At 43.5% G+C, this 27,333-nt stretch overlaps 1 protein-coding gene across 2 annotated transcripts in view; it reads right to left on the bottom strand.

Annotated features, from left to right (window-relative positions):
* Positions 1-7,380, bottom strand: part of IL15 (interleukin 15) — a 305,681-nt gene extending 298,301 nt beyond the window's left edge. The window contains exon 1 of one of the 2 annotated variants that reach the window (XM_033939835.1): positions 7,244-7,380. The gene's annotated coding sequence lies outside the window, so the exon portion shown is untranslated. Of the gene's footprint in view, positions 1-6,685; positions 6,805-7,243 lie in introns of those variants that run through there. The other variant, XM_033939828.1, reaches the window with a different exon arrangement.
* Between the last annotated feature and the right edge of the window lie 19,953 nt (positions 7,381-27,333).

The following is a 27,333-nucleotide window of genomic DNA, read 5'->3' as shown; positions in this document are numbered from 1 at the left end:
AGTTTCCCGGGTCCCCCCTTGAACCCTTCTTGAAGATGGGCGTGACATTTGCAATTTTCCAATCCTCCGGGATCTCTCCAGTTTTTAAGGATAGGTTACATATTTGGCGAAGTGGCTCTGCTATTGTTGTTTATCCTTTGCCCGTAGAGGTATAGATAAAGTGTAGACTAGGCGAGTTGGATCATACAGATATTTTTCCAGTTGTAACCAGATGGGAGAATTAGGATTGGAATCAGAAGCCAACCACAACGATCCATGTCGCATAATGAAAGCTTGGTGATAGTGCAAAGTCAGGAAAATTTACTCCCCCCATCTCTTTGGGTTGATTCAATTTATGTAGTGCAATTCGAGGTTGTTTATTTTGCCATAAAAATGCACTCAAATAACTTTCAATGTCATGGCATGTACGTAGTTTGAACAAAAATGGAACCATGCTCAGGATATAATTTATTTTGGGAAGTAGCATCATTTTAATGGTATCCAGTCGGCCCCACCAGGTCAGCTTGAGAGGTGACTATTTCCGAATGGAGTTTTTGATGGTATTTACAATATAGTCTGTGTTGTACTGCTCCATATCCTCCAGAGTGGGGCCCACAAACACCTAGATATTTAATCTTAGTTGGGTCCCAAAGAAAACCATGTGAGTCCAATTCATACTTGTCTTGAGCACAGTTCAGTGGCATTATCTCAGATTTTGATGTGTTCAATTTGTATCCAGAGACCAATGCATAGCTGTTTATCACGTTGAGGACAGATGGAATTGAATCAGGAGTTACGTAAAGTATTATGTCATCAGCATATGCGGATAGTTTAACCTCCATGGTTTCATGGACAAATCCCTTAATGGAGTCATTTGTACGGATAGCAGTCAACAGCGGCTCTAGAGTTAAGTTGAATAACAGTGGCAAGAGTGGGCATCCCTGTCATGTTCCTCTCGATGGTCTAAAAGAAGCAGAAAGGGTCCATTGATGCAAATTTTAGTAGTGGGGGGCATAGTATAAAACTTTAATTATTTGAATAAATTGCGAGGGGAAGCCAAATTTAGTAAGAGTGGCGAACAAAAAGGGACATTCCACTCTGTTGAAACCTTTTCAGGATCTAGGGCTAATAAGGCAAGTTTGTGGGACTTCGACTGACATACAGATATAATATTAGACAGGGTACACATGTTGTTGGAGGAGTGACGACCATACATAAAACCCGTTTAGTCCTCAGTAATCAGCAAAGGTAAAACTTTCTGTATTTGGGAGGTCAGTAATTTAGCGTAAATTTTAGCGTCGACGTTTATCATCAAGAGTGGTTAATTTGGTTAAACCCCAAGATCAAAATCGGCGGTTTCAAAATAATCTGGAAAGATTGGATGATAGCAGGTATTCGCATTTTAGATGATTTAATAAAAAATGGAAAGTTGCTGGAGTTTTCACAATTGCAACATAAATTTGATCTTAAAAAAACAAAATATTTTAGATGGTTGCAATTGAAGCAATCCATTCAGGTAGGGTTCCCTGAATGGAAAAATCTTACTAATTATCACAGTTTGGAATTCCTATGTTTCCAGATTAATTCAACAGGTCATGAAGCTGCACAGTGGTATAAATTATTATCCGATTATATAAATAATATATAAATAAATAAAAAACCAAAAAATGGTCTTAGAGACATTTGGAGCATTGAGATAAAGCACCAAATTAGTGCATCTCAATGGCCACGACTTTGGTCTTGGAGGTTAAAATGTACGGTGTCAGCATCTATGAGACAAACTTGGTTTTTTCTTTTGCATAGAGCTTTATGGACCCCTACACGTTTACATAGAATTGATAGCTCTAAATCTAATAGATGCTGGCACTGTCATGTTGAAATTGGGACATTAGACCATCTTATATTCTTTTGTCCATTCATCTTAACATTCTGGAAATCAATTTGGCCCCAAATTAATAGGATGCTAGAAAATCCAGTAGCCTTGACATATGATACTATATTATTTGGAACAACAATGAGAGCAAGAAGTCAAATATCATCAAACAATAACAAACTTCTTTTTATTTTAACTGGAATAGCAATACAACAAATCACATTCAATTGGAAAAAACATGACAGATTAAATTACACATTCTGGTGGAATTATGTATGCCATATATACAAAATGGAGCTCACTATAGCAACACAAAAAGGACATATAAATGAATTTCAAAAAATATGGAAACCATTAACTGAATATTGTAAAGAATGATTTATTTTCCCATATATAGAATTTGATTAGAGAGAAAAAATGGATGAGATCATATTTCTAAATATTATATAATATATTAATACTTGATATATAATATGATATATGGAAAGAATAATTTTAGAAATTTAATTCATATATTACTGAATAGAAGGGAGGGGGAGGGGATGGGTTATTATTATATCAACTAAGAATTATATAAATTTAGTTTTCTGAAATATAAATATGAATTTTATATTTTCTTTTGATGTAACATATGAAAATGAATAAAGATTTTTCATTCTGTATTGATAGGGAGGGAGGGAGGGATGGGAGATTATTATATTCAATAATAATTGTATAAATTTAAATTTCTTATAAAATATTATAACTTTATAATATATTGATTTTCTAAAGAAATGTTAAATTTGATATTAATATGTGAGTTAATCAAGTGTGTTTATTCAAGTTTATAATGAATTTATTTAAAAACACTTGTTGTAACATAAGAAAATGAATAAAGATTTATAAAACAAAAAGAGTGGTCTATAATTACTAACAAGTTTAGGATCTTTGTCCTGTTTGGGAATCACAATTATAGTCGCCTCAGTAAAAGTCCCATCTGCTTTCCCCTACGATGCTAGGTGTTCAAAAAATTGTAGCAAAAGTGGGGCCAATGTCGTCTTAAAGACTTGGTAATGCCATCTGGTCCTGGTGCTTTATTTGTTGCCATCTCATTGATGGTATCAATAATTTTAGCAGTTGACATAGGGGATGTCAATTTATGATGATCCGAATCAGGAAAAAGGGGCAAAGAGACTTGTTCAAGAAATACATGTGGATCATCGTTGTTATGCGATTCAGTTGTATACAAGACTTCATAAAAGTTTTTAAATTCCTGTAATATCTCAGTTGTAGTGGAAGTATCTGTGCCGTCTGCCCGGGTCAGGCAGGAGATGGATTTACATTCACTTCTATGCTTTAAGTATGATGCCAATAAATGACCCAACTTGTTTTTGTCTGCATAATAGTGGGCTGCTTGTAGAAATACAGAATGAGCAGCAGTTTTCCTCAGTAAGGAGTTGTATTGAAATTTGCATCTCTGCAACTCCCCCATAAGAGGGTTGTTGATATCAGAGTGGTGCGCTAATTCTTTTGTTTTGATCTTAGATTCAAGCTTTCGGAGTTCTGCTGTGTTTTTCTTTTTAACCATCGAGCTGACCGACATAATCACTCCTCTAATGTACGCTTTAAAAGAGTCCCATGTGACACCCCAACTGATATCCTCAGGAATATTAAAAAGAAAAAAATTCAGTGATAGCTGAATTTCCACATACTCCTTAAATCCATCTTCTGAAAGCAGTGACGAGTTAAACCTCCATGATTTGGATGGTATAGGCGGTACTAAGTTGTCCAGGGTAAGCGTGATAGCAGCATGCTCCGATATGGAAATTTCTTTGATAGAGGAGTCAGTAAGGGACTGAAGTAGTGAGCTGCTTATGAGAAACATTTCAATCCTCGAGTGGGATCCATGTGGCAGGGAGTAGAATGAGTATTCCTTATCATTCGGGTGAAGCGTTCTCCAAGCATCGGTTAACTCAAGCTGTGTCGTCATTTCTAGCAAAGCAGCACTTGCCTTCGTTGGTCTATATATTGCTGTAGAGATCCTATCAAGGCACGGGTTCAGAATCAGATTAAAATCACCGGCAATTATATGATAAGTAGAGTTGGAATTCACAACTTGATTTGCAATTTCCTCAAAAAGCTAGGGACAATCCAACGTTGGAGCATAAAGATTAGTAACAGATACAGGGCATTTATTAACACTCAAGTTAACCTGGACCCATCTACCACTAGCATCATTAGAAGACAACAGGACAGTGACATCTGATCTATTTCTGACTAGGGTAAAGACCCCATTTCTTTTCCCTGATACAGGAGAAAAGTAAGGCAAGTGGGCCCATGGGAGCCATATTTTATTAGCCTCCGTAGCTCTTATGTGGGTTTCCTGTAGTAGTATAATGTCCGGTTGTGAGGAGTTTAGGTAGGACAAAATTTTCTTCCTTTTAATAACATTATTAAGGCCCTTCACATTCAGTGATATATTAAATGTCATTGAAAAGTGTGCCAATAATAACAAGAATTATCCATAGCTGTAATCTCAATGGCTCTAGGATATTTTCTTCCGGAGTCAACTCTGTGCAGGAATAGCAAAATAGAGCTGCAGTCACACTACCACTCCCCATGCAAGGAAAACATCCCACAAAAAAATACATTGTGGGTTAGAGAGGAGAAAAGGAAAACCAGCCAACACAAGCCAGCCTCCCCACAGCGTTAGAAAAAAGGAACTAGTTAAGAACATTACATTGCATTACAATAGAGATTTCTATTCCACCATTACCTTGCGGTTCAAGGAAGATTACAAAAGAGTTATAGAAGGTGGGTTACAAAAGAAGATCTCTGGTCATTTCCAGAGTGAGTAAAGAATAGATCAGATTGATTCGGGGGGTCAGGAAGAATAAGGGAGGAAGGAAGGTACTTGTAGTGGTAAGACTTTTTCGTGGATTTCTTGAAGAGTATAGTCTTTATTTCTTTTCTGAATGTCTTGTAGTCTGGGGTTGTTATCAGTAGATTGGAGATTTGATTGTCTAGTTTTGCTGCTTGAATGGCTAGGAGGCCGTCATATAGTTTCTTCCGTTTAACTTCTTTGATTGGAGGGTGTGAGTTTTTCTATGCCTGGTTGAGGTAGTTTGGATGAGGCGGTTGTTCAGGTAGGTTGGGCTGTCTCCATTTATAGTTTTGAATAGTATAAAGTAGAATTTAAATAGTATTCTTTCATGAATTGGAAGCCAGTGTAAGTTGAGGTATGCCTCTGTAATGTGGTCGTGTTTCCTCAATGAGCAGATGAGTCTCAGGGCTATGTTTTGAATTGTTTGTAGTTGTTTTGTCATTGTTGCAGGGCAGGGGGAGGTAGAGGATGTACTATGAGCTGGAATTGTGTTCTTTTGAAGAATTTTTGGACTTTTCTTAGGTTTCTCATAATATCAATAGTGGATAATCAGCATAACATAACATAACACAATAACTAATTTCTAGACCGCATAACCCTAAGTTCAATGCGGTTAACAAAAGAATATGCTATGGGAAAATAGAAAAAAAATATGTAATACACAAAGATTAGTTAACCAAAAATTTGGAAAAAAGAAAAGTCTGCAGAAATGTTCTATAATGTGTATAGTATGTAGATCTAAGCAATAATGGGCGAAAATTGTAAAAGTGGCATAACAGGACCACAAAAAAGTAATGATCATAGGTAAAATCAGGGAAAAGTAGCGTGTATACATCAGTAACATGTCTGTGCCAACATATAAATTTAACTCGGCAACATCAAGCATTATGTCCAATCAAAAGCATAATATATAGACAATGAGTGTGAGTAGAAACCACACTCCAAAAGTTGTAAAAGACAGAGTTGTTAAAATAGAATTTGCACATTAAGGACATCAAAAGCAAATAAACATCACAGGAATGACTAAGGAAAAACATGTAAGGAATATACCTAGACACAGTCTTAGAAAAGAAAGATGAATGTTTCAAGAACATATCTGTGCTAGCATATAATTTTAGCACAGAGATATCAAGCAGTAAGACTATCAGAAGCAAGATATCTAAGCAATGCACATAAGAGAAGAAACCCCCCCCCCAAAAAAAAAAACCCAAAGGAACCCACTCCAGTGTCTACAAGAGGAGCATAATGAAACAGTAGTGTTGTAACAGGACTTGCAAACTTGCACAAGTAACCAAAGGCTGACTGCCAAGAAAAACCACAGCATAAGAGAAATACCTCCTAGGGAAAACAGATAGGTATATTAGATTTTAAAAAAAAGGAGGGAGGAGACGAAAGCCCAGTCACAAAGCAATCAACCAAAAGGCAAAGAACATAGCTATAGCATAGGAAAAAAGGTAAGTAGCAGATAAGTGGTATATTGTAGCAGGAAAGGGGATATTAAGCTATAATTCTGCAGTATGCATATTTCGTGTATTAAAATAGGGGGATCGTGGGATACTAAGAGAGGTTCTGGGATGTAACACAGGTATAGAAATCCAACCAGGTCGTGCATGTGCAAGACCGGAGGGTTAGGACTTTGATGGGAAGATAGGACTCAATGGGAAACCAAGGTGGCAAGGGGGCCCCTTCTGGTGACTCAGACAGGCCGTGACCTGTTCGGGCCGCCGCGGGAGCGGACTGCTGGGCGGGATGGACCTATGGTCTGACCCGGCGGAGGCACTGCTTATGTTCTTATGTTCTAAAACAGCTCAATCCATCATATTAGAATGTATGCCACATCAAGATTGGCAGCGGTGGTAATCAAGCATCTCACACAGTAATACATAGACAAAACATAAATGTATAGCTTGCCAGCCAGGACGGCAGGACCCAATGAATATAATCGTGTTCCAACCAAGATAAAATCATACCGTAAATATTTCAAGTAGACCATTGACCCTCAGAAGTCAGCAGGATCAGGGAAGTGTAGAGAAGCGCAAACAGTAGAAGTGTAAAGGGGTTAGTGAGAGTCTCCCAATTTCAAGTAACACAATTAGGAAACCGAGCCTAGCGTCTAAACAGAGCAAGCCAATAATCAATTAAGGCCTAAAGAAGTAAGGGGAAGACCCGTTTAATTATTATCCCAGATAATAAGATCTAAAGCCAGCACAAACAGTGAGAGTAGCAGCCCAGCGTTAATCAGCAATCCAGACGCTGGTGGTCGCATGCAGTTTCAAAGAAGCAATTAAGTTTAATGGTCTATAGCACCATTTGTGACTGAAGCAATTCAGATCGGGCAGTAGGAGAAAGGACAAGAAAGCAAACAGTTTTCCTCAGCAATTATTCGTAACGAAGCAAAACAGGACCCAGCGATTGCACAAGTTGTACGACCTTGTGCTTGCAGCAGCCGAACACAGTAATAATCCTTCTAATCAGAGCTGCAGAGTGATCGGCAGGTCGTTTAAATAGTAGTCAACAGGAGAACTTACTAGGTTAGATGTTTAGAAGGCACTGTTGCTTCAGTGGTTAAGCTGTGGTGAGGAAAAGAAACCTGGGTCACAGCGAAAACAGCACCATGTGCGTATGCCGCCATGATCCTCAGGAACGAACGGAGCAACTGCATTCTTTCTTCACACCAGTTAGTGACTAACACCCATGATATGATTACCGGGGTGGAAAGCCAACATCCCGCTCATTGTTCAAATAATCCATCCTAACCTATCAGGTGGCAAGCTATACGAATCTGAACCAAATCATGTGTTGCGCGTCATTGAAAGTAGTATCACACACAGGGGGGGGGGGGTTCAGCTTAGTCAAATTGCAACAAGTTGAAGCATGAAAAAAAAAAAAAAAAAAAAGTTATCGTAAAGCAAGGCTGCCAAAATGAGCAGGAGTGGGAAGAATCACCTTTGCTCAGCCACTGGCAGGAAATCAAGCCAAGCGCCTGAGCAAGGTATTCGAAATTCTAGTGTCAATTATGGAGAAGCATAATCAGGGAAAGCATTTATAGCAATACAAGGGACTCACGAAACTTTTCTCACTAACAGCAGCATATAAGTGTCGACTGACCCTAGCTCACAGTCTAGCTAGTCTGCACTTCAAAGAGACAATTAGAAGCAGGGAGCTGTAGCACAAGAGGTTATATAAACAATCTAGAGCTAGGCAGGGAAGAGAAGCCAGGGGAGGAGGTAGTTTCACACAGCAATTAGATCAATCAAGATAAAGCGCTCCATGATTGTAGCATAATTAACTGTGTGAGCGGAACAGTAAAAGTTGCAGAAGACAGTCTGTTCACTGATCGCGGCAAGCAGGTGAGCACAAGGATCAGGAGAGGAGGTTGTTAAGGCAGAGGGAGGCAGAGCAAGGCGCTAGCAGCGCCAGATTCAGAAGGAGGCTTGTGGGGTCGCGGCGAGAGTAAGCTCCGCCCACCCCACCGCGTCAGCAGGCAGCGACCGGGCTCCTCCATTAAAGGAGGCGAGCCAATGGCGCACAGCCGTTCGGTGCGCGGCGCCTTTGCGAAGAGCCTTAAAGAAGAACCCAATCTAGGACAACAGGACACAGTAGGGCAACTAGCGGTCCTCCAGGCACCCTAATCTCAATCTCACATCCTACAGGCACCATAATCTTACATCACACATCTTTCACCCTCTAATCGTTCCTCCAAATCATTCACTCTAAGCACACTACTGCATAGATCTCTCTGACATCCTAACCATCAACTCTATCCTTCAGACGCCCTATCTTTACATACTCTCATACTATCTCTCTCTCTCATTTACTCGTTAACAGACAGACCTCATACAGTACCTGAGTATGGCAGGGCGAACAAGAAGTGGGAAGTCTACAAACAAGATTGGCATTCCCTACACGGAGGTGCTCCGGGAGGTGACCTCAGCCTACGCACAGACGGAGGATGACACAACACCAGGGAAGGAGGTCTCCGTGCAGACCGAGGCCATCCCGCAGCAGTACAGTACGGCCTCTACACAGACAGAGGAGGTAAACCAGCAGGACGACGACATCATGCAGGAACTAAGGAGCCTCAGGGAGGAGGTGAAACGCCTGAGAGGCATAAGAGAGGATGAGGACTATATCGATGGACTAGTGCAGGAGCTGTCCCAAATCACCGAACAGGCCCGTGACAGGTCCCTCATTGAGACACCAGGGCCGTCGACGCAGAAACCGACTATTGGAGTCCAAGAGATGGCTGGAGACACTGACTCCTGGCAGTTAGTGATCTCCTCCACAGGTAAACGTAGGAGACCCCCTCCCCCATTTACAATCCCTTCACCTTCTTATCCTTTCTCTTACCAGGGCAGCTCCACATCGACTCCACAACTTAACCTGAGAAACAGATTCCAGCTCTTGCAGGAAGAGACTACCAACGTGAAGCAAGAAGAGACTACCGAAGTGAAGCAAGAAGAGACTACCGAAGTGAAGCAGGACCAGGTTCAACACACGTCTCCATCTCCAGGCACAACGGATCGACCCCCCCCAAAAGAAGCACAGAGTAATAGTCATTGGGGACTCCATGCTGAGAGGCACCGAGGGACCAATATGCGATGAAGTGTCAGGTGATGAAATGACTATATAGCGGTCACCGCAAAGGTACCATAACAGTACTCTTTATACAGCTACAACCTCACAGCTCAGTAATGAGATGCAGTGGCGTAGCAAGGGTCAGAGGAACCCCTCCTCCACCTTCATCTTTGTCCCCGCTCCTTCCTCAATCCCTCCTACTGCGTGTACTCCCCTTACCTTCCCCATACCTCTAGTTGTTCACTGCTGCGAGTAACAACTTCAATGTGATCCTCGTGACCCTGGCGGCTCTTCTGATGTCACTTCTTATACATGCTGTAGCAACAACGTGAATAGCTATTCAATGACTGGAATCCAATGTAATAACTTCAACAATCATAAACTTCCAGCGTTGTTTATAACGAAAATTTTTTTACCAAACCTTAAGTCAATTAGGGATGGTAAAGATCCTCAGAGGGTTAAACTACCCCTATGGTTCTTGTGAAACAAATCACTGAACCCGATCTTCATTGGATCAAATCTTCATATGCAGACCAGATATGGAGTCGAGAGAGATCTGCTGTCTGTCGGGAGCCAGAATACGAGATGTGACCACCTGTCTTGATAGACTTCTCAGGCCCCAGGACCACTTTCCCATGCTGCTCATCCACGTCGGAACAAACGACACTGCCAAGAACGCCCTGGAGGACATAGCTAGAGACTTCGGAGCTCTGGAGGAAAAGCTGAAGCGGACAGGAGCACAGGTAGTATTCTCTTCTATTCTTCCTGTTAGGGGCAAGGGAAGGGATAGAGACGAGCGTATCCTGAAGACAAACGAATGGCTACAACGATGGTGCCGGGAAATGAACTTCGGATTCCTGAATCATGGTGAGGCACTACAGGGACTCCAGGGACCAGACGGACTTCACCTGACCAGCAGAGGTAAGAACGTCTTCGGACACCGATTAGCCCGCCTGCTTCGAAGGGCTTTAAACTAGGTAAGTTGGGGGAGGGTACCCACTTATATACCAGTGTAGTAAATAACAATCCTGATGTGATGATCCAAAACTCCGATTCTAAGTCCGAGGTAAGTATCTTCACTGCAGAAGGTCCACTAGGAGACACTTTGACTCAGATGGGAAACTCTCTACAGGGGGTTAACAAGCACAAGGAGTGGAGAGCTATGTATGTTAACGCACATAGTTTAGGGAATAAATTTCTCGAACTGGAAACAGAAATAGTGAATGCCGACCTAGACGTGGTGGCAATATCCGAAACATGGTTCACAGACTCTCATGGGTGGGATATAACTATACCAGGATACAACCTACTTCGTCAAGACAGGAAGGGTAAGTTAGGAGGAGGGGTAGCACTTTACATCAAAGAGAACATCAAAATAGCCAGGATCACAGATGTCAAGTACACCGGGGAATCCATCTGGGTAAACCTGGCCAGAGGCGGAGAAAAATGCCTGTACCTTGGTGTAGTATACAGACCTCCAAGACAAACGGAGGACAAGGACACAGAAATAATTGAAGACATAGAGAATATCACTCTACGGGGGGACACTGTTCTGTTAGGAGATTTCAACATGCCTGATGTAGACTGGAACACACTCTCGGCGACAACTTGTGGTAGCGGGAGGATATTAACGTCCATGAAGGGAGTACAGCTCAAACAAATGGTGCTAGAGCCCACTAGGGCCAAGGCCATCCTAGACCTCGTACTTACAAACGGGGAGAGCGTCTCGGAGGTCTCGGTGGGTGAAACGCTAGCCACAAGTGACCATAACATGGTATGGTTCAACCTTAGGAAAGGCTTCCCTAAATCACAAACAAAAACAAGGGTACTCAATTTCCGGGGCACTGACTTCGCACGCATGGGAGATTTTGTCCATCAGACGCTGCAGGTTCAAGAAGCAACTGATAATGTGGAAGCTATGTGGTCAACCCTAAAATCGACCCTTCACAAGGCAACTATCCGCTACATAAAATCGGTAAATAAACAAAGAAAAAAGAAACCCCGATGGTTTACTGACGAGGTCTCGTACCTTGTCAAGGAGAAGAAAAGAGCATTTCTTTCATACAAATGCACCGGGGAAAAAGAAGCTAACATCGAATACAGGACAAGGTCTGCAGCGGTCAAAACAGCAGTCAGGGAGGCCAAACTTCGCGTGGAAGAAACTCTAGCAAAGAACATTAAGAAAGGGGACAAATCTTTCTTCAGGTACATTAGAGACAGGAAAAAAAACACAGACGGGATCGTACGCCTTAGAACACCGGACGGGAACTACGCGGAAAATGATTACGATAAAGCCAAACTACTGAATGAATACTTCTGCTCGGTCTTTACTTGCGAGGCACCAGGGCACGGGCCACACCTGGACCCAATGTCAAGCGCGGAAGACCCATTTCAGAATTTTGAGTTCACACCAGCTGACGTCTACAGCGAACTGTCAAGACTCAAGGTGTGCAAAGCCATGGGTCCAGACGAATTGCACCCGAGAGTGCTCAGAGAGCTGTGCGATGTCCTGGCCATTCTCTTCAATCTTTCCCTAAATACGGGGAGAGTCCCCCTGGACTGGAAAAAAGCTAACGTCGTTCCTCTGCATAAAAAGGGTTGCAGAGCAGAGGCTGCGAACTACAGACCAGTGAGTCTCACATCGATAGTGTGTAAACTCATGGAAACATTAATTAAACGTAAATTGGACACGATCTTGGATGAAGGGAATCTAAGGGATCCAAATCAGCATGGATTCACTAAGGGTAGGTCATGCCAATCCAATCTCATCAGTTTCTTTGATTGGGTGACAGGAAAGCTAGACTCGGGAGAGTCTCTGGACATAGTGTACTTGGATTTCAGCAAGGCGTTTGACAGCGTCCCACACCGCAGGCTTCTAAACAAGATGAAATCGATGGGGTTGGGCGAGACAATAATTACATGGGTCAATGATTGGCTTACTGGTAGACATCAGAGGGTGGTGGTCAATGGCACACTCTCTGAAGCATCGGAAGTGACCAGCAGGGCTCAGTCCTGGGTCCACTCCTTTTCAACATATTCATAAGGGACTTGACACGAGGGCTGCAGGGTAAGGTAACATTATTCGCCGATGACGCCAAACTATGCAACATAGTAAGTGAAGGCTATTTGCAGGATAATATGACACAGGACCTTCTTGCGTTGGAAAACTGGTCCTCAACATGGCAGCTGGGCTTCAATGCTAAGAAATGTAAGGTCATGCACCTCGGTAGCGGAAATCCATGCAGAACTTACACCTTGAATGGAGAAACATTGGCTAAGACCTCAGTGGAACGAGATTTGGGAGTAATCATCAGTGCAGACATGAAGGCTGCCAAACAAGTAGAAAAGGCCTCATCCAAAGCAAGACAGATGATGGGATGTATCAATAGAAGTTTCGTCAGCCGGAAACCAGAAGTCATAATGCCACTGTACAGGACCATGGTGAGACCTCATCTGGAGTACTGTGTGCAATTATGGAGGCCACATTACCGTAAAGACGTGCTTAGAGTCGAGTCGGTTCAGCGGATGGCCACTAGGATGATCTCGGGGCTCAAGGGTTTCTCGTACGAAGAGAGACTGAACAGCTCTACACTCTAGAAGAACGCAGGGAGAGGGGGGACATGATTGAGACATTTAAATACATCACAGGACGCGTCGAGGTGGAAGATGACATCCTTTGTCTCAGGGGACCCTCGGCCACAAGAGGGCATCCGCTTAAACTTAAAGGGGGAAAATTTAGCAGTGACACCAGGAAGTATTTCTTCACAGAAAGAGTAGTAGATAACTGGAACAAGCTTCCGGTGCAGGTGGTCGGGGCCACCAGCGTGCTCGACTTCAAGAATAAATGGGACATCTACGTGGGATCCCTACGAAGGTCGAGTTAGGGAACTGGGTCATTAGCATTTAGACTTATTGAGGGTTGGTCAGTAGAGTGGGCAGACTTGGTGGGCTGTAGCCCTTTTCTGCCGTCATCTTTCTATGTTTCTATGACATCTTGGTTATAGGCAATCCAGAGAAAGCAGTTCTGAACAGAGCTGCCTGATGATCGATAGATTGACTGTAGAGTAATCCACAGAAGATCTTACAGTTGTAAGAGAAAAGTTACTGCAGTTCACTAATAAAACCGAGAAGGAAAGAGCAGACCAGAGTCCCAGCGAGGAACGGTGCCATGTTGCAGACAACCGTGACAAATTATAGAGAGCAAGAGTGGAGAAATAAATAGTAATCAACAGCTCAGCAGAGTCAAAGATAACAGCAAGTCACATACAGAGGTAAATCAATAAACTGGTCAAAACATCGGAAGAGGACAGAAGCAGCACCAATTAAGGGCTATAATTGATAGTACTCGTAGATGAAAGGCACTCCAATATGGCGTAGCAAAACAACAGCATTCACTGGCCCACCACGTGTCAAGCCTTGTCTATTGGAGTCGGGTTTTGCTTTTCAAGGAAATCAGCTAGATCTTTCAGGTTAGTGTAATCCTTTGTTAGTATTCTGGAATGTGACTCTCATACATACTGGGTAAAAGATATCGAATCGGGCTCCGAGGTTCTTCAATTGAGGGCAGTAAGCAAGTAGTTTCTTTCGCACCACAGCAGTTCTCTTACTCAGGTCCGGCACAAAAAGCACGGTATTGCCTTCATATTGAATTGGAGCCAGTGACCTAGCCTTCTGCATTATTTGCAGTAATTGTGGATACCGCAAAACTTTTAGAATCAAAGATCTGGGATATCTGCTGTTAGCTGACCATAATGCTGGTGTGCGGTGAGCATATTCAACTTCAAATTCCCTTTCAAATGTAATATCAAGCACCTTTGGTATTAGCAGCTCCACAAATTTAACAACGTTGGTGCCCTCTTTTCCTTCAGGTAGCCCAAGAATTTGCTAATTATTCCTCTAGGCACAGTTGCTGGAATCATCAATTTCTTGCTCTAAAACCGCTATCTTTTTAATTTGACCTTTGATCGATTTAAAACTGTCTTCTGTAGCAGTTGCTTTAACTTCAAGATCAGCTACCCGAATCTTAAATTGAGCCATCTCCGATGTCAGGTTGGAAAGTTCTTCTTTAATCTCTCTTCTGTCAGTCATTATTTCTTCTTTGGATTCTGTCATAAGATCTCTTAAAGTTTTAAGTTCATCAAGAACCTCAGACATGCTGCGATTTTCTGACAATGGCAGAGGTGTCTTGGAGGGAGATCGGGGCTCCGGTTTGTGCCTTTTTCCAGTTTTATTGGTGGCCATCACTTCTTTATTTGTAGATATTCAAGTAGGTTGATAGTAGAATTAATAGGTTCCAGAAGAATTTCTTAATCGATGTTCAGTCTTATTTTGAAATTAATAACACTGCAAGGAGAGCAACTCGATCAGGCTGCCATTCCTCTCAGGCACTCTAGTGCCCCCAAATAGTATTTATTTTAAAAATTTCTATTTCGCCTGTTACCAAGCGGTTTCCAATTATACATACATATAATTAAGACAAATATCATTATGAAGACAAGACCCTCTTACTTTACATTTTAAGAGTAGTAGTAGCAGCAGTTGAGAAAGGGTTGGTCTTCACGAGAGAAATGACAACTAGCAGTGAAGCTTATACAGTTGAGCAAGAGTGGCTGCAGCATGCACAAATCTATATTGAACATAATGCATTGCTCGTATACCATGGCAGGAAATGACTGCAGCACTAACTCAAGGAAGTGAGAATAACATTAATTCATCTTAGAACCATATCATAAAACTAATATAAGGCTGCTGGGGGCAGAAAGGAACCTACCAGCAAATCATTTTTGTAAATTCGGGGGGTTGGTTTTTTTGACAGCACATTCAATTAATTGCACCAATTAAAGAACCTGAGGTAGGCGACTAGATCAGCTAAGTGCACCGATATAGGCATCTTTTATAGACTCAGGCCAAATTGAGCATATGACCAAATGTGTGTACAATTCTGAGAACCATACATAGAATTCAGGGGATAGCAAATCCATTCTGCCATCTCATGAAGAAGATTGGAGGGTGGCCAATGTTACACAGATTTTTTTTTTAAGGGTTCTAGGGGAGATCTGGGAAAGTTACAGACTAGTAGGCCTGACTTCAGCGCTGGGCAAAATAGTGAAAACAATTAACAATAAAATTGTGTAACACACAGACAAATGTTTAATGGAACAGTATTAGCATGGGTTCAGCTGAGGGAGATCTTGTCTCACCACTTTGCTTGACTTCTTTGAAGATGTGAATAAACATGTGGCTAAAGGTGAGCCAGTTGATGTAGTTTATCTAGATTTTCAGAACACTTTTGACAAAGTTTCTCATGAGAGGCTCCTGAGAAAATTAAAGTCATGGGATAGGAGGTAATGTTCAGTGGAGGATTAGGAATTGGTTATGGAATAGAAAAGAGAGTAGAGTTGAATAGCCATTTTTCTCAATGGAGGGTAAATAGTGCAGTGCCACAGGGATCTGTCTTGGGGGAAGGTGTAGCTCGCTGGTAGAGCTGCTGCCTCTGCACCCAAAGTTTGTGAGATCAAATCCTGGTGCTTCTCTTTGTGACTTTGGGAAAGTCACTTAATCCTACAGTGCCCACCACTTGGAATGTCAGCTTGGAAATGCCAAAGCCATAAAAAGGTGGTATACAAGTCCACATGTCTTTTCCCTTATAAAATATCTGGAAATTGGAATGACGAGTGAGGTAATTAAATTTTCAGATGACACTAAACTGTTCAAAGTTATTAAAACACATGCAGATTGTAAAAAATTGCAGGCAGACTTTAGGAAATTGGAAGACTGGGCGTCCAAATTGGCAGATGAAATTTAATGTGAACAAATGCAAAGTGATGCGCAATGGGAATAATAATTCAAATTATAGTTACCAGATGCTAGGGTCCACATTGGGGGTTAACGCCCAAGAAAAAGATTTAGATGTCATTGCAGACAATACGATGAAACCATCTGGCAAATGTGTGGCGGCGGTCCAAAAAAACCAAATAAGATACTAGGAATTATTAAAAAGATAGTTAACAAGTCTAAAAGAATGTTATAATGCCTATGTATCGCTCCATGGTGTGACCTCACCGAGTATTGTATTCATAAGAACATAAGAATTGCCACTTCTGGGTCAGACCAGTGGTCCATTGTGCCCAGCAGTCCGATCTCGCGGCAGCCCCTAGGTCAAAGACCAGTGCCCTGAGACCAGCCCTACCTGCGTACATTCTGGTTCAGCAGGAACTTGTCTAACTTTGTCTTGAATCTCTGGAGGGTGTTTTCCCCTATAACAGCCTCCGGAAGAGCGCTCCAGTTTTCTACCACTCTCTGGGTGAAGAAGAACTTCCTTACGTTTGTACGGAATCGATCCCCTTTTAACTTTAGAGAGCGCCCTTTCGTTCTCTCTACCTTGGAGAGGGTGAACAACATGTCTTTATCTACTAAGTTTATTCCCTTCATTATCTTGAATGTTTTGATCATGTCCCCTCTCAGTCTCCTCTTTTCAAGGGAGAAGGGGCCTAGTTTCTCTAACCTCTCGCAGTACGGCAACTTCTCCAGCCCCTTAACCATTTTAGTCGCTCTTCTCTGGACCCTTTTGAGTAGTACCGTGTCCTTCTTCACGTACAGCGACCAGTGCTGGACACAGTATTCCAGGTAGGGGCATACCATGGCCCGGTACAGCGGCATGATAACCTTCTCCGATTTGTTCGTGATCCCCTTCTTAATCATTCCTAGCATTCTGTTCGCCCTTTTCGCATGCCACCGCACATTGCGCGGATGGCTTCATTGACTTGTCAACCAGTACTCCCAAGTCTCTCTCCTGGGGGATCTCTCCGAATACCGCACCAGACATCCTATATTAGTGTCAAGATATAGTGGAACTAGAAAAGGTTCAAAGAAGTGACCAAGATGATAAAGGGGATTGAAACTCCTTGTTTGAGGAAAGACTAAAAAGGTTAGGGTCTTCAGCTTAGAAAAGAAAAGACTGAAGTCTACAAAATTCTGAATGGTGAAGAATGGGTACAAGTGGATTGATTTTTTACTCCATCAAAAATTACAAAGACTAGGGGACACTCGAAGTTACAGGGAAATACTTTTAAAACCAATTTTTCACTCAGAGAATAGTTAAGCTCTGGAAAGTGTTGCCAGAGGTTGTGGTAATTACGGTTAACATAGCTGGTTTTATGAAAGGTTTGGACAATTTCCTGGAGGAAAAATCCATAATCCATATTGAGACAGACATGGGGGAAGCCACTGCTTACCCTGGATCAGTAGCATGGAATTTTGGTACTTTTTGGGGTTTTGCCAGGTACTAGTGACCTGAATTGGCCATATTGAGGGCGGGCTACTAGGCTAGATGGACCACTGGTCTGGCCCAGTAAATCTATTCTTATGTTCTAATTATGGAGATGGAGGCATTATTTTTTAATTTAACTCTTGTAGAATTACACTCGTGGAGGGGCATAATCGAAAGGAATGTCTAAGTCCGTTTTCGTCTAAGCCGCAAGTCATCCAAAATAAAAAACAGCCTAGGACACATTTTTGAAAAATATGGCCAAAATTTTTTTGTTTCGAAAATCGTCTAACTATACGTCCTGCTGATCTGATCGTCCAAGTCGCTAAATCATCCATCTTTATACCACATTTTCATCCAACTTTTTGTCCAAGTCAAAAACACCTAGAACAAGCCCTGTTGGACATGGGAGGGGTCTGCAAAGTAATGGACTGAACACCCAGACATGGCACCTAAAAAGTGGGGTACCTTACAGGGCACTGCTGTGAACTTCACAAAAAAGGTGCCATGTCTTCTCACTACATGCCATGTCTTCTCCTCCTTTATAGGTCATGGTGAGCCCCCCAAACCACCTCCAGAATCCCCTAGACCCACTTATCTACCACCCTAATAGCCCTTATAGCTGCAGGAGCCACTTATATGCCAGTACAAAAGGGTTTTGAGGGTGTATCGAGGAGTGCACGTGTTTAAGTATCAATGCAGTGATTACAGGGGCTTATGGGCATGGGCCCTCCTCTCCATGAGTCCCTAACCCACTCCTAAGATGGCTTAAGCCGCCTCTGTGTTGGACGACTAGGATTTCCTATGCCAGGCTGCCAGGTGATGATGGTCTGGAGGCTGAATTTTAAAGGTGTGATTATGATTTTTAGGGGGGGGGGGGTCGGTGATCACTGGGATAGTGTGTGGGGGTCTGTATTATGTGTTTGCAGTGCTTATTTGGTGACTTTAGGTGGGTTTTTGTGACTTAGACCATGTTTTAAATGGTCTAAGTCACAACGTTCAAGTTCCGTCGATCGTGGGCTGTATAACTTTCGGTTATACATGCTGTACGACTAAGTCTAAGCCGGCCCACGTCCCACCCAACTCCCCCCTCGACACTCCTCCTGAACTGCCCCGTTTAGCGATAGTCATTCAGCGGCACTATGGAGGCCAAGGTCGTTTAGAAATACGTCCAAAACCCGTTTTTATTATCAGCACTTGGACGTCATTCGTTTATGATCGTCCAAGTGCTGACTTAGGCCAGTTTTTGGACATTTTTCTCTTTCGATTATGAGCCCCATAGTGTTCAAATAAACTCTTACAGCAGAAAAGTGGAAAAATATTTTATATGACTTAGGCATCCTTTTTGGCGTTCACCCTACACTTATTCATTTATTTGCACTGTAACCTTTCGTTAAAAGAATTTAAACCCCAAATCTGGAAATTTAAGCACATCAACCCTTTTTACAACCAATAACTACATCTCCTTCTGGTTTTACTATTCCAAATCCAATAGAGATAACCCTGTGCCAACATCATGGAAAGAACAGGCCTGACATCTTCTATTCCGAAATTAAAATTGCCTAAAGCCAAAAAAAAAAAGCAATTTGTCTAGCTGCACATTAAAACTCAGTAATATTAATTCCCTAGCTCATTGAGGTGAACATTTTAGAGGTCACTATACCAGAAGAATGTCTAATTTATTTTCTTTGCCTACTTCAAATAGGAGGTATTCTGAACTTGAAGGTTGATTCAGTTAGATATTTGCATTCATAGCTGACTCACGTACAACTTTCATAACTGCACCCACTTTTATGAGGTCGAACACAGCATATCTAGCCTGGTGTACAAACCTGCTTTATAATTAATGAATCCCATGGACCGAAGAAGCTCTCAGTTACGCATGATGGCGATAAGTCAAATTTCCCCAAAAGTGTCTATTTTATCAAAGCCAACCATGCTGTGGAGACAGCTTATCATTTATAATCACTTAACATTTACAAAAGAGATATGGAGACCCCCAAACAATAACTCAGGTGTCCAAATGTAAATACCAGGACATAAATTGGCTGCTTCAAAATGGGTTAGATCAATACTTGTATTTCGTAAGGAGGTAAAAACTTATCTGCTTAATTTTTTTTTTCTGAATTTGCTGAATTATTTACTGTTTTTTAATTTTTTTACATTTTTAGATGACAATCATTACTTTATATTTATATTTGTTATAATTTATGTATTTTAATTAGTTTAAGTTCTGTATATTGTTTGATTGTGAATGTCTTGCTGTAACCTGTTCTTGGCTTTTTGGGAGGATGGGCTAAATACTTGAAGGCCTACATTCACTAAACTTGCCAATCTGGATCATTGTTGGGCGATTCTTGGCCGAGTTTTGCCGAGCAACCGATTCACAACAGATTCTGCATACAAATGATCTGGTCGGACGCATGCCCTACAGCGATCACACGGATTGCTGTAGAGCGATCAAGATGCACGCGCAGATTATCCTTGTTGGCTGTAGATGCAGTTTGCACATGCACTTGCTCTTCGCGCAAGCGAGCTCATAATAAAGGAGGAGGGGGTGGCTGCAGTTTACTTGCAGGCTCTACGAGTGGACATTTTAAAAGGTCTGATTTCAATTTTTGTGCAGCCAGATTATGGAACAGAACATGCTTTGAACCTGTGGGTTAAAATCACAGGCTCGCACTGCACTTTTTGCAGAATATATAAAAAGGGAATTCATATATTGTTCTGCTACCTGCACTAAGTCCCCTGATGTCTCCTGGAGCAGGTGGACTGCTCGCTGATCTTTGCTTGGATATACTTCCTGCTTCAACAAAAACCCCTGTTTTGCTACAATACTTCTTGTTTTGCTGATCTGAACCCATGGCTTTCTCAAGGTGAGCTCTAGGAATTACTTTCTTAAAATTTATCAAACTCTCTTTTCTTTTACCAAAATTTACATAACCTTGTAAGTGCCGAGTCCCCTTTAAACTCCTCTCTTTACCAATAATATAATACTTGCTGTCCGTAAAAAATTGCTTTAATTTATCTATATCCTGATTAACATAATTATTTAATGTAAAACACCATCTACTATATTTAACATTGTTTTTTACCACAATGTTCTTTTCCTTTCGGGCCTTCTTTTTCGGGGGTGGATACATGCACTATTTCCCCCTTGGAGTTACTGCTGGCTTCAAGATGCTCCAAGCATTCCAGGTCAATAGGTGTCAGGTATAGATATAGATATTTTACAGTTTTATTTTTTATTTTGATGGCTGTTTTATATGGGGTTATAACCTCAATACTGATATTTCAGGATGGAAAAGGGCAGGAGAGTCGGCAAGGATAGAAAGCGACTGGTCCTCAGCAGTCACTTCATTTCGGATCGGCAAACCCAATCGGTGTTCCTTCTGCTTAGTGAATCATTGGCTTCCTAGTTATGCAAGCCATTTCCCCTCATTTGCATGGGTGGATCAGATCGGGTAGATTTGATCAGGCAGCAGCTTAGTGAATCGGGTCGGGGAACGATCACAAAACCAGTAAAACTGGTTTTGCGATCGTCGGGACAGAATTGGAAGCTTTAGTGAATCTAGCCCCAAATAAGGCCTCTCTCTTACTAAGCTGCAAGTAGAGGTTTCTACCGTGGCCTGGGGCACTAAATGCTGCGATACTGCAATGATGCTCATAGAATTCTAAGAGCATCATTGGAGCATTTAGCACTCTGAGCCCCAGTATAAACCTCTACTGCAGCTTAGTAAAAAAAAAAATGGGGGCGGGGATAAAAAAATAAAAGTATATGAAATATTTTTTACTCAAGGTAGGGAGAACGAAAGGGCACTCTCTAAAGTTGAAAGGGGATAAATTCCGTACAAATGTAAGGAAATTCTTCTTCACCCAGAGAGTGGTGAAAAACTGGAACTCTCTTCCGGAATCAGTTATAGGGGAAAACACCCTCCAGGGTTTCAAGACAAAGTTGGACACGTTCCTGCTAAATTGGAACATACGCAGGTGAGGCTGGACTCATTTAGAGCACTGGTCTTTGACCTGAGGGCCGCCGCCGCGCTAACGGACTGCTGGGCAGGATGGACCACTGGTCTGACCCAGCAGCGGCAATTTTTATGTTCTTATGATCTTGCAACTGTAAAAAATATTTTTTGGTTTTTTTTACATAAGTTCTCAGAACTCTGCCTAATGATGGATAACTGCCTTCACACACATGCAAACCATCATAAAAGGTGCAAATGTGCATATGTCCAAATGTATTTTATAGAATAACAACCTACATCAGCAATCTGCCCACAGGAACACCTTCATACATATAGGTATATCTTACTGTGCTACCCTGTTTCCCCGATGATAAGGCAGGGCCATCAAATAAGACAGCCCCCCCCCTTTTTAGAAAAAAATGTAAAATAAGGCACCCCCCCGCAAATAAGCCACCCACCGATACCTGCGCTTACCCGAATCGGGTGGTACGGTGGGTGACTCCGTGTGGTCCCTCCGTCTACCGTATTTGCCTCCATGGCTGCGTGCCGCGCCTCGTCATGAAGTGAAGAGGAGGAAGTGACAGGACTGCAGCGCGCGCACGTGACTCCGCGCAAGGAAACACAAGCAGCTTCCCTCATCCCTCCCTAACGGAGACTGCAGGAGTTTGTTCACGGCCAGAACATCCAAAAGTGAGACACGCAGACAGGTTTCTTTTGCTGTGAGCAATACCACTTACTGTATATAAAGCCTGTTTAAAATGCATACGGTATATAAACAATGGTTTTACATTGTCAAGTCCCCTCTGATGCTGCACTACAGAATAATCTCTTTACTGTGTTTCCCTGATGGAGAACATTGGGGACATTAAATGGTACAATATATGGTATGATGGATAAAGCTGGCCATACACGGTACGATTTTTCAGCCGACCAATTCTTCAGCCGTCAAATAAGACAGCCCCCCCTTTTTAGAAAAAAATGTAAATAAGGCATCCCCCCGAAAATAAGCCCTAGAGCATATTTTGGCCTTCCAAAAAAAATAAGACAGTGTCTTACCATCGGGGAAACAGGGTAGCATGCATACTGCGACAGGGAAAAATCACAAACCAATAAAGCCCCCAGGTTTCAGTCCATAAGCCAAGAAACCAACCCTGTCACTGAGAATAAACCCAAGAATAGCGTTATTCAAGGAAAGCAAAAGACACTAGGAATTAAAAATATTTCTAGTAAAAAGGCTCATTTGCCCTTGCATAAGAATCCTGTGAATAAGAATCCAGTCCCATAGTCCACATCTCCTATATCAGGCAGAGACGAGAGAAGGGGTGGGGTGGAACAGACAGCACAGAAGGTGCTATTGCATACAAGCAGGTAGGCTGCCTAAGCAGGAGCAAATCAAATTCTCAGATCCACCTGTGGGGGGTAGTTAAGCAAGTGAAGAATCTGAAACCAGGCAGAGGGAGCCTCGTTCCAAGAGAGAGCTTTAACCCCCAACAGGCCACTGAAACCTGTCTTGAACGCTCCATTGCTTTGAAGCAGCAGGGCAATTGCAAATGCCCAGCTCTTACAGCCACAAAAGGCAGAAAGGCTGACAGAGGGAACCAGGCTAAAGAACCATTAGAACCCAGCAAAGCAGATGAGTCTCTTCAGGGTATGGAACACAAGAGAGGCAAGAGATAGAAATGCTTTTAGTGTCTGGGGAAAGTGGAAGTGAGCCATGGTTAGAGAAAGGTATGGATTTTGGGGAATGTATTTCTGTTAGCTCACAAGAGAATGGAATAGTAGTTCACCCTTAGTTCTTTTGTGCCACATTAGTCCATTCTGTCTTTGTATCTGATAATATTATTAATGACCTCATTGTACTACATATACACGGCAGTATTGGAGACTGCTAGGAAACTCAGAAAAGACCATGGTAAGCCGTTTTGATAATCCGCCACTAAAATAAATGCATGCGGAACCGATTTAGCGAGCACGTTAAAGGCACATTTTAGTTTTGAGAATCTTCCCCTGAGTTAGAGATAGCAGAAAGCTCAGTAACTGTTAACAGTGAATGAGGTGAGATTAATTTAGCTTAGTGTACACTGCTATGATAAAGGGATTGACAAAGCATGAGAATGCCCTGTAGTCAGGGCAGCATTAAAGCATAGGCAAATTAGGCCTGGGCCTAGGGCCCCAAAATTTAGTTGGGACCCTCTCAAATGTGTAAGTCAAGGTAGAGTTTTGCTCTAGTATGTTAGCTGCTGCTACAGAGAAGAGAATCAGGAGGGTGCAGAGCCATTGTTCACCACAGAGGTCTGTCTATTCTTCCTCACTCCCTGTGTACTGCCTTCTAATCAGCAGGAGGAGCCAGCGAACAAGGCCTCTTATCTGCTGTTTCTTCCTCTGCCAGTTTTCCTCTGTAGTCAGAATCATGCAAGGCTCCATTTGTGGGAGCTTTAAAATATATTTAAATTACAATGAGGGGCCCCAAATACCTGTTTGCCTAGGGCCCAACAAAGAGTTAATCCTGCCATGCCTATAGTTTTGTATAGTGGACCCGAAGCCACATATAAATTGGTCCAAACTAGAGAGTTGCGCGGGGACAGAAATCCCACCCGTCCCCGTGAGGAATCCCTCCATCCCCACCCGTCCCCGTGAGGAATCCCCTCCGTCCCCGCCCGTCCCTATAAATTTTAGAAATAGTTATTTCATTTAATTATGCTACTGAATTAAAGGCTCTGGTAGAAACCCATTTACAAATAAGCAAAAAGACTTTATTAATTTGGAAATATTAATTGAGAAGAATACATACTTTGTAAACGGGTTTCTACCAGAGTCTCTTTTGTTTATAAATTTTTATCAACACAACTAATATACTACTTTATCCTGAAGCAAAAAAAAAAAAGAAAAAAAAGAAATAGAATTCTTTTCCTACCTTTGTTGCCTGGTTTCTGCTTTCCTCATGTTCTCATTCAGTTCCTTCCATCCACTGTCTCTCTTCCTTCTGCGTCTTCCATTTGCTCTGTTACTGTGCCTCTCCCTTTCTCCCCCCTTCCAAATTGGTCTGGCACCCATCTTCTTCCCTCCGCTCCCCCCGTAGTCTGGCATCTCTGTCTTCTTCCCTGCCACTCTCCTGCCACTTCCCCACTCTCTCTTCCCCATTTCCTTTCAGCGTCCTTCTCCCCCCCCATCTTCCCCATGTCCTGTCAGCATCCTTCTCCCCCTCTGTCTTCCTCATGTTCTTTCAGTGTCCTTCTCCCCCCTCTGTCTTCCCCATGTCCTTTCAGTGTCCTTCTCCCCCCTCTGTCTTCCCCATGTCCTTTCAGCGTCCTTCTCCCCCTCTGTCTTCCCCATGGCCTTTCAGCGTCCTTCTCCCTCTCTGTCTTCCCCATGGCCTTTCAGCGTCCTTCTCCACCCACCCCCCCGTCTTCCCCACCATGGCCTTTCAGCGTCCTTCTCCACACACACCCCCGTCTTCCCCATGTCCTTTCAGCGTCCTTCTCCACCCCTTTGTCTTCCCCATGTGCTTTCAGCGTCCTTCTCCACACTTTTGTCTTCCCCATGTGCTTTCAGCGTCCTTCTCCCCCTTCTGTCTTCCACAAATGCTTTCACTGTCCTTCCCCCCCCTCCCGTCTTCCCCATGGCCTTTCAGCGTCCTTCTCCACCCCTTTGTCTTCCCCAGTGCTTTCAGCGTCCTTCTCCCCTCTCCTTCTCTCCCGCCCCAGGTGCAGCACAGCCGGCCAGGTCCTTACTTTTGTGGCACTTCCCCGACCGACCGACCGACAACAGCCCCGGTCTGACAAGCCTCCCTGCCCTTAACCGCGAATCTAAATTTCCTTCTTACAGCTGCTGTAAGAAGGTAATTTAGATTCGCAGTTAAGGGAAGGGAGGTTTGTCGGACCAGGGCTGTTGTCAGTCGGTCGGGGAAGCGCCATAAAAGTAAGGGGACCTGGACGGCTGTGCTGCACCCGGGGCAGGGCGGACCGCCCCCCTCCCTTGGTAGCCACTCGAGCCGCGAGGCTACTCTTCCTTCCCTACCCTGCCTGCAGCACAGAGCCGAACGGAAGTCTTCCCGACGTCAGCGCTGACGTCGGAGGGAGGGAGGGCTTTGTTTAAGCCCTCCCACCCCTCCGACGTCAGCGCTGACGTTGGGAAGACTTCCGTTCGGCTCTGTGCTGCAAGCAGAGCAGGTAGGGAGAAAAGCCACGCGACTTAGTACATCCAGCCCTGCAGGATCCCCGTGACCCTCGGAGGCGTCCCCACGGGATCCCCGCGACCCTAGGGGGCGTCCCCATGGGATTCCCGCGACCCTAGGGGGCATCCCCACGGGATCCCCGTGACCCGAAGGGGGAACCTGCGGGATGCCCGCAGGATTCCCGTCGTCCCCGTTCCCGTGCAGCTCTCTAGTCCAAACTACAGCCAAGCTGCAACCTGAGGGTCTGTGTTAGAAAGCCCATACAGCACAGTTACTTACCGTAACAGGTGTTATCCAGGGACAGCATGCATATATTCTCACATGTGGGTGACGTCATCTACGGAGCCCCAGCCCCAGTTTCAAGTTTGCTATGCTGCACCACGCATGTGCATGCCTTCTTGCCCACTAGAGGGCGCATCCTCACCTCGTGGTCCTCAGTTCCATAGCCAGCAAAGAAGCCATCCCCGGGGAGGAGGGCGGGTTGTGAGAATATATGCCTGCTGTCCCTGGATAACACCTGTTACGGTAAGTAACTGTGCTTTATCCCAGGACAAGCAGGCATGATATTCTCACATGTGGGTGACCTCCAAGCCAACCAAAAAAGGGCAGGTGGGAGGATGGCAATTTAGGAAAACAGGTTACGTAAAACCGACTGGCCAAACCGGCCGTTGCTTCTAGACAACGAATCCAGACAGTAGTGGGAGGTGAAAGTATGAACCGAAGACCAAGTGGCAGCCTTGCAGATATCCTCCACTGGAGTAGACCGGAGGAACGCCACAGAAGCTGCCATCGCTCGGACCTTATGTCCCGTGACCCGACCATGAAGCTCGAGACCAGCCTGAGCGTAGCAAAAAGAAATACAAGCAGCCAACCAGTTGGACAAGGTGCGCTTGGAAACAGGACGTCCCAACCGATTAGGATCAAAGGACAAAAATAATTGAGGAACCTTCCGATGAGACTTGGTGCGTTGAAGATAAAAAGCCAACGCTCTCTTACAGTCAAGCATGTGAAGCACCGCTTCCCCAGGATGAGAGTGGGGCTTCGGAAAAAACACCGGAAGAACAATGGACTGATTGAGGTGGAAATCAGACACAACCTTAGGTAAAAATTTAGGATGGGTGCGAAGAACCACCTTGTCATGATGGAACACAGTAAAGGGCGGGTCCGCAACCAAAGCCTGCAGCTCGCTAATCCGACGAGCGGACATGAGCGCAAGCAAGAAGATCACCTTCCAAGTGAGAAACTTAAGAAGAGATTTGTCAATAGGCTCGAAGGGAGGCTTCATCAGTTGAGCCAAAACCACATTAAGATCCCAAACTACAGGAGGAGGTTTCAGAGGAGGATTAACATTCACTAGACCCCTCATGAAACGAATCACCAGAGGATGAAGAGAGAGAGAGCGACCCTCGAGATGCCGATGGAAAGCAGCAATAGCACTAAGATGCACCCTAATGGAAGTCGTCTTCAGCCCAGACTTGGACAAATGCAATAAATATTCCAGAACCGAAGACACCGGAACCGAACTCGGATCCAGATGGTTCGAGGAACACCAGGAAGAAAATCTGGTCCACTTCTGGGAATAACAAAGCCGAGTCGAGACCTTGCGCGAGGCCTCCAGAACCTTCCTCACAG

The sequence above is a fragment of the Geotrypetes seraphini genome, chromosome 1 (assembly GCF_902459505.1).
Source record: "Geotrypetes seraphini chromosome 1, aGeoSer1.1, whole genome shotgun sequence".
NCBI lineage: Eukaryota > Metazoa > Chordata > Amphibia > Gymnophiona > Dermophiidae > Geotrypetes > Geotrypetes seraphini.
The sequence above is the reverse complement of the archived record's forward strand: the minus strand, read 5'-3'. Positions and strand labels throughout refer to the sequence as shown.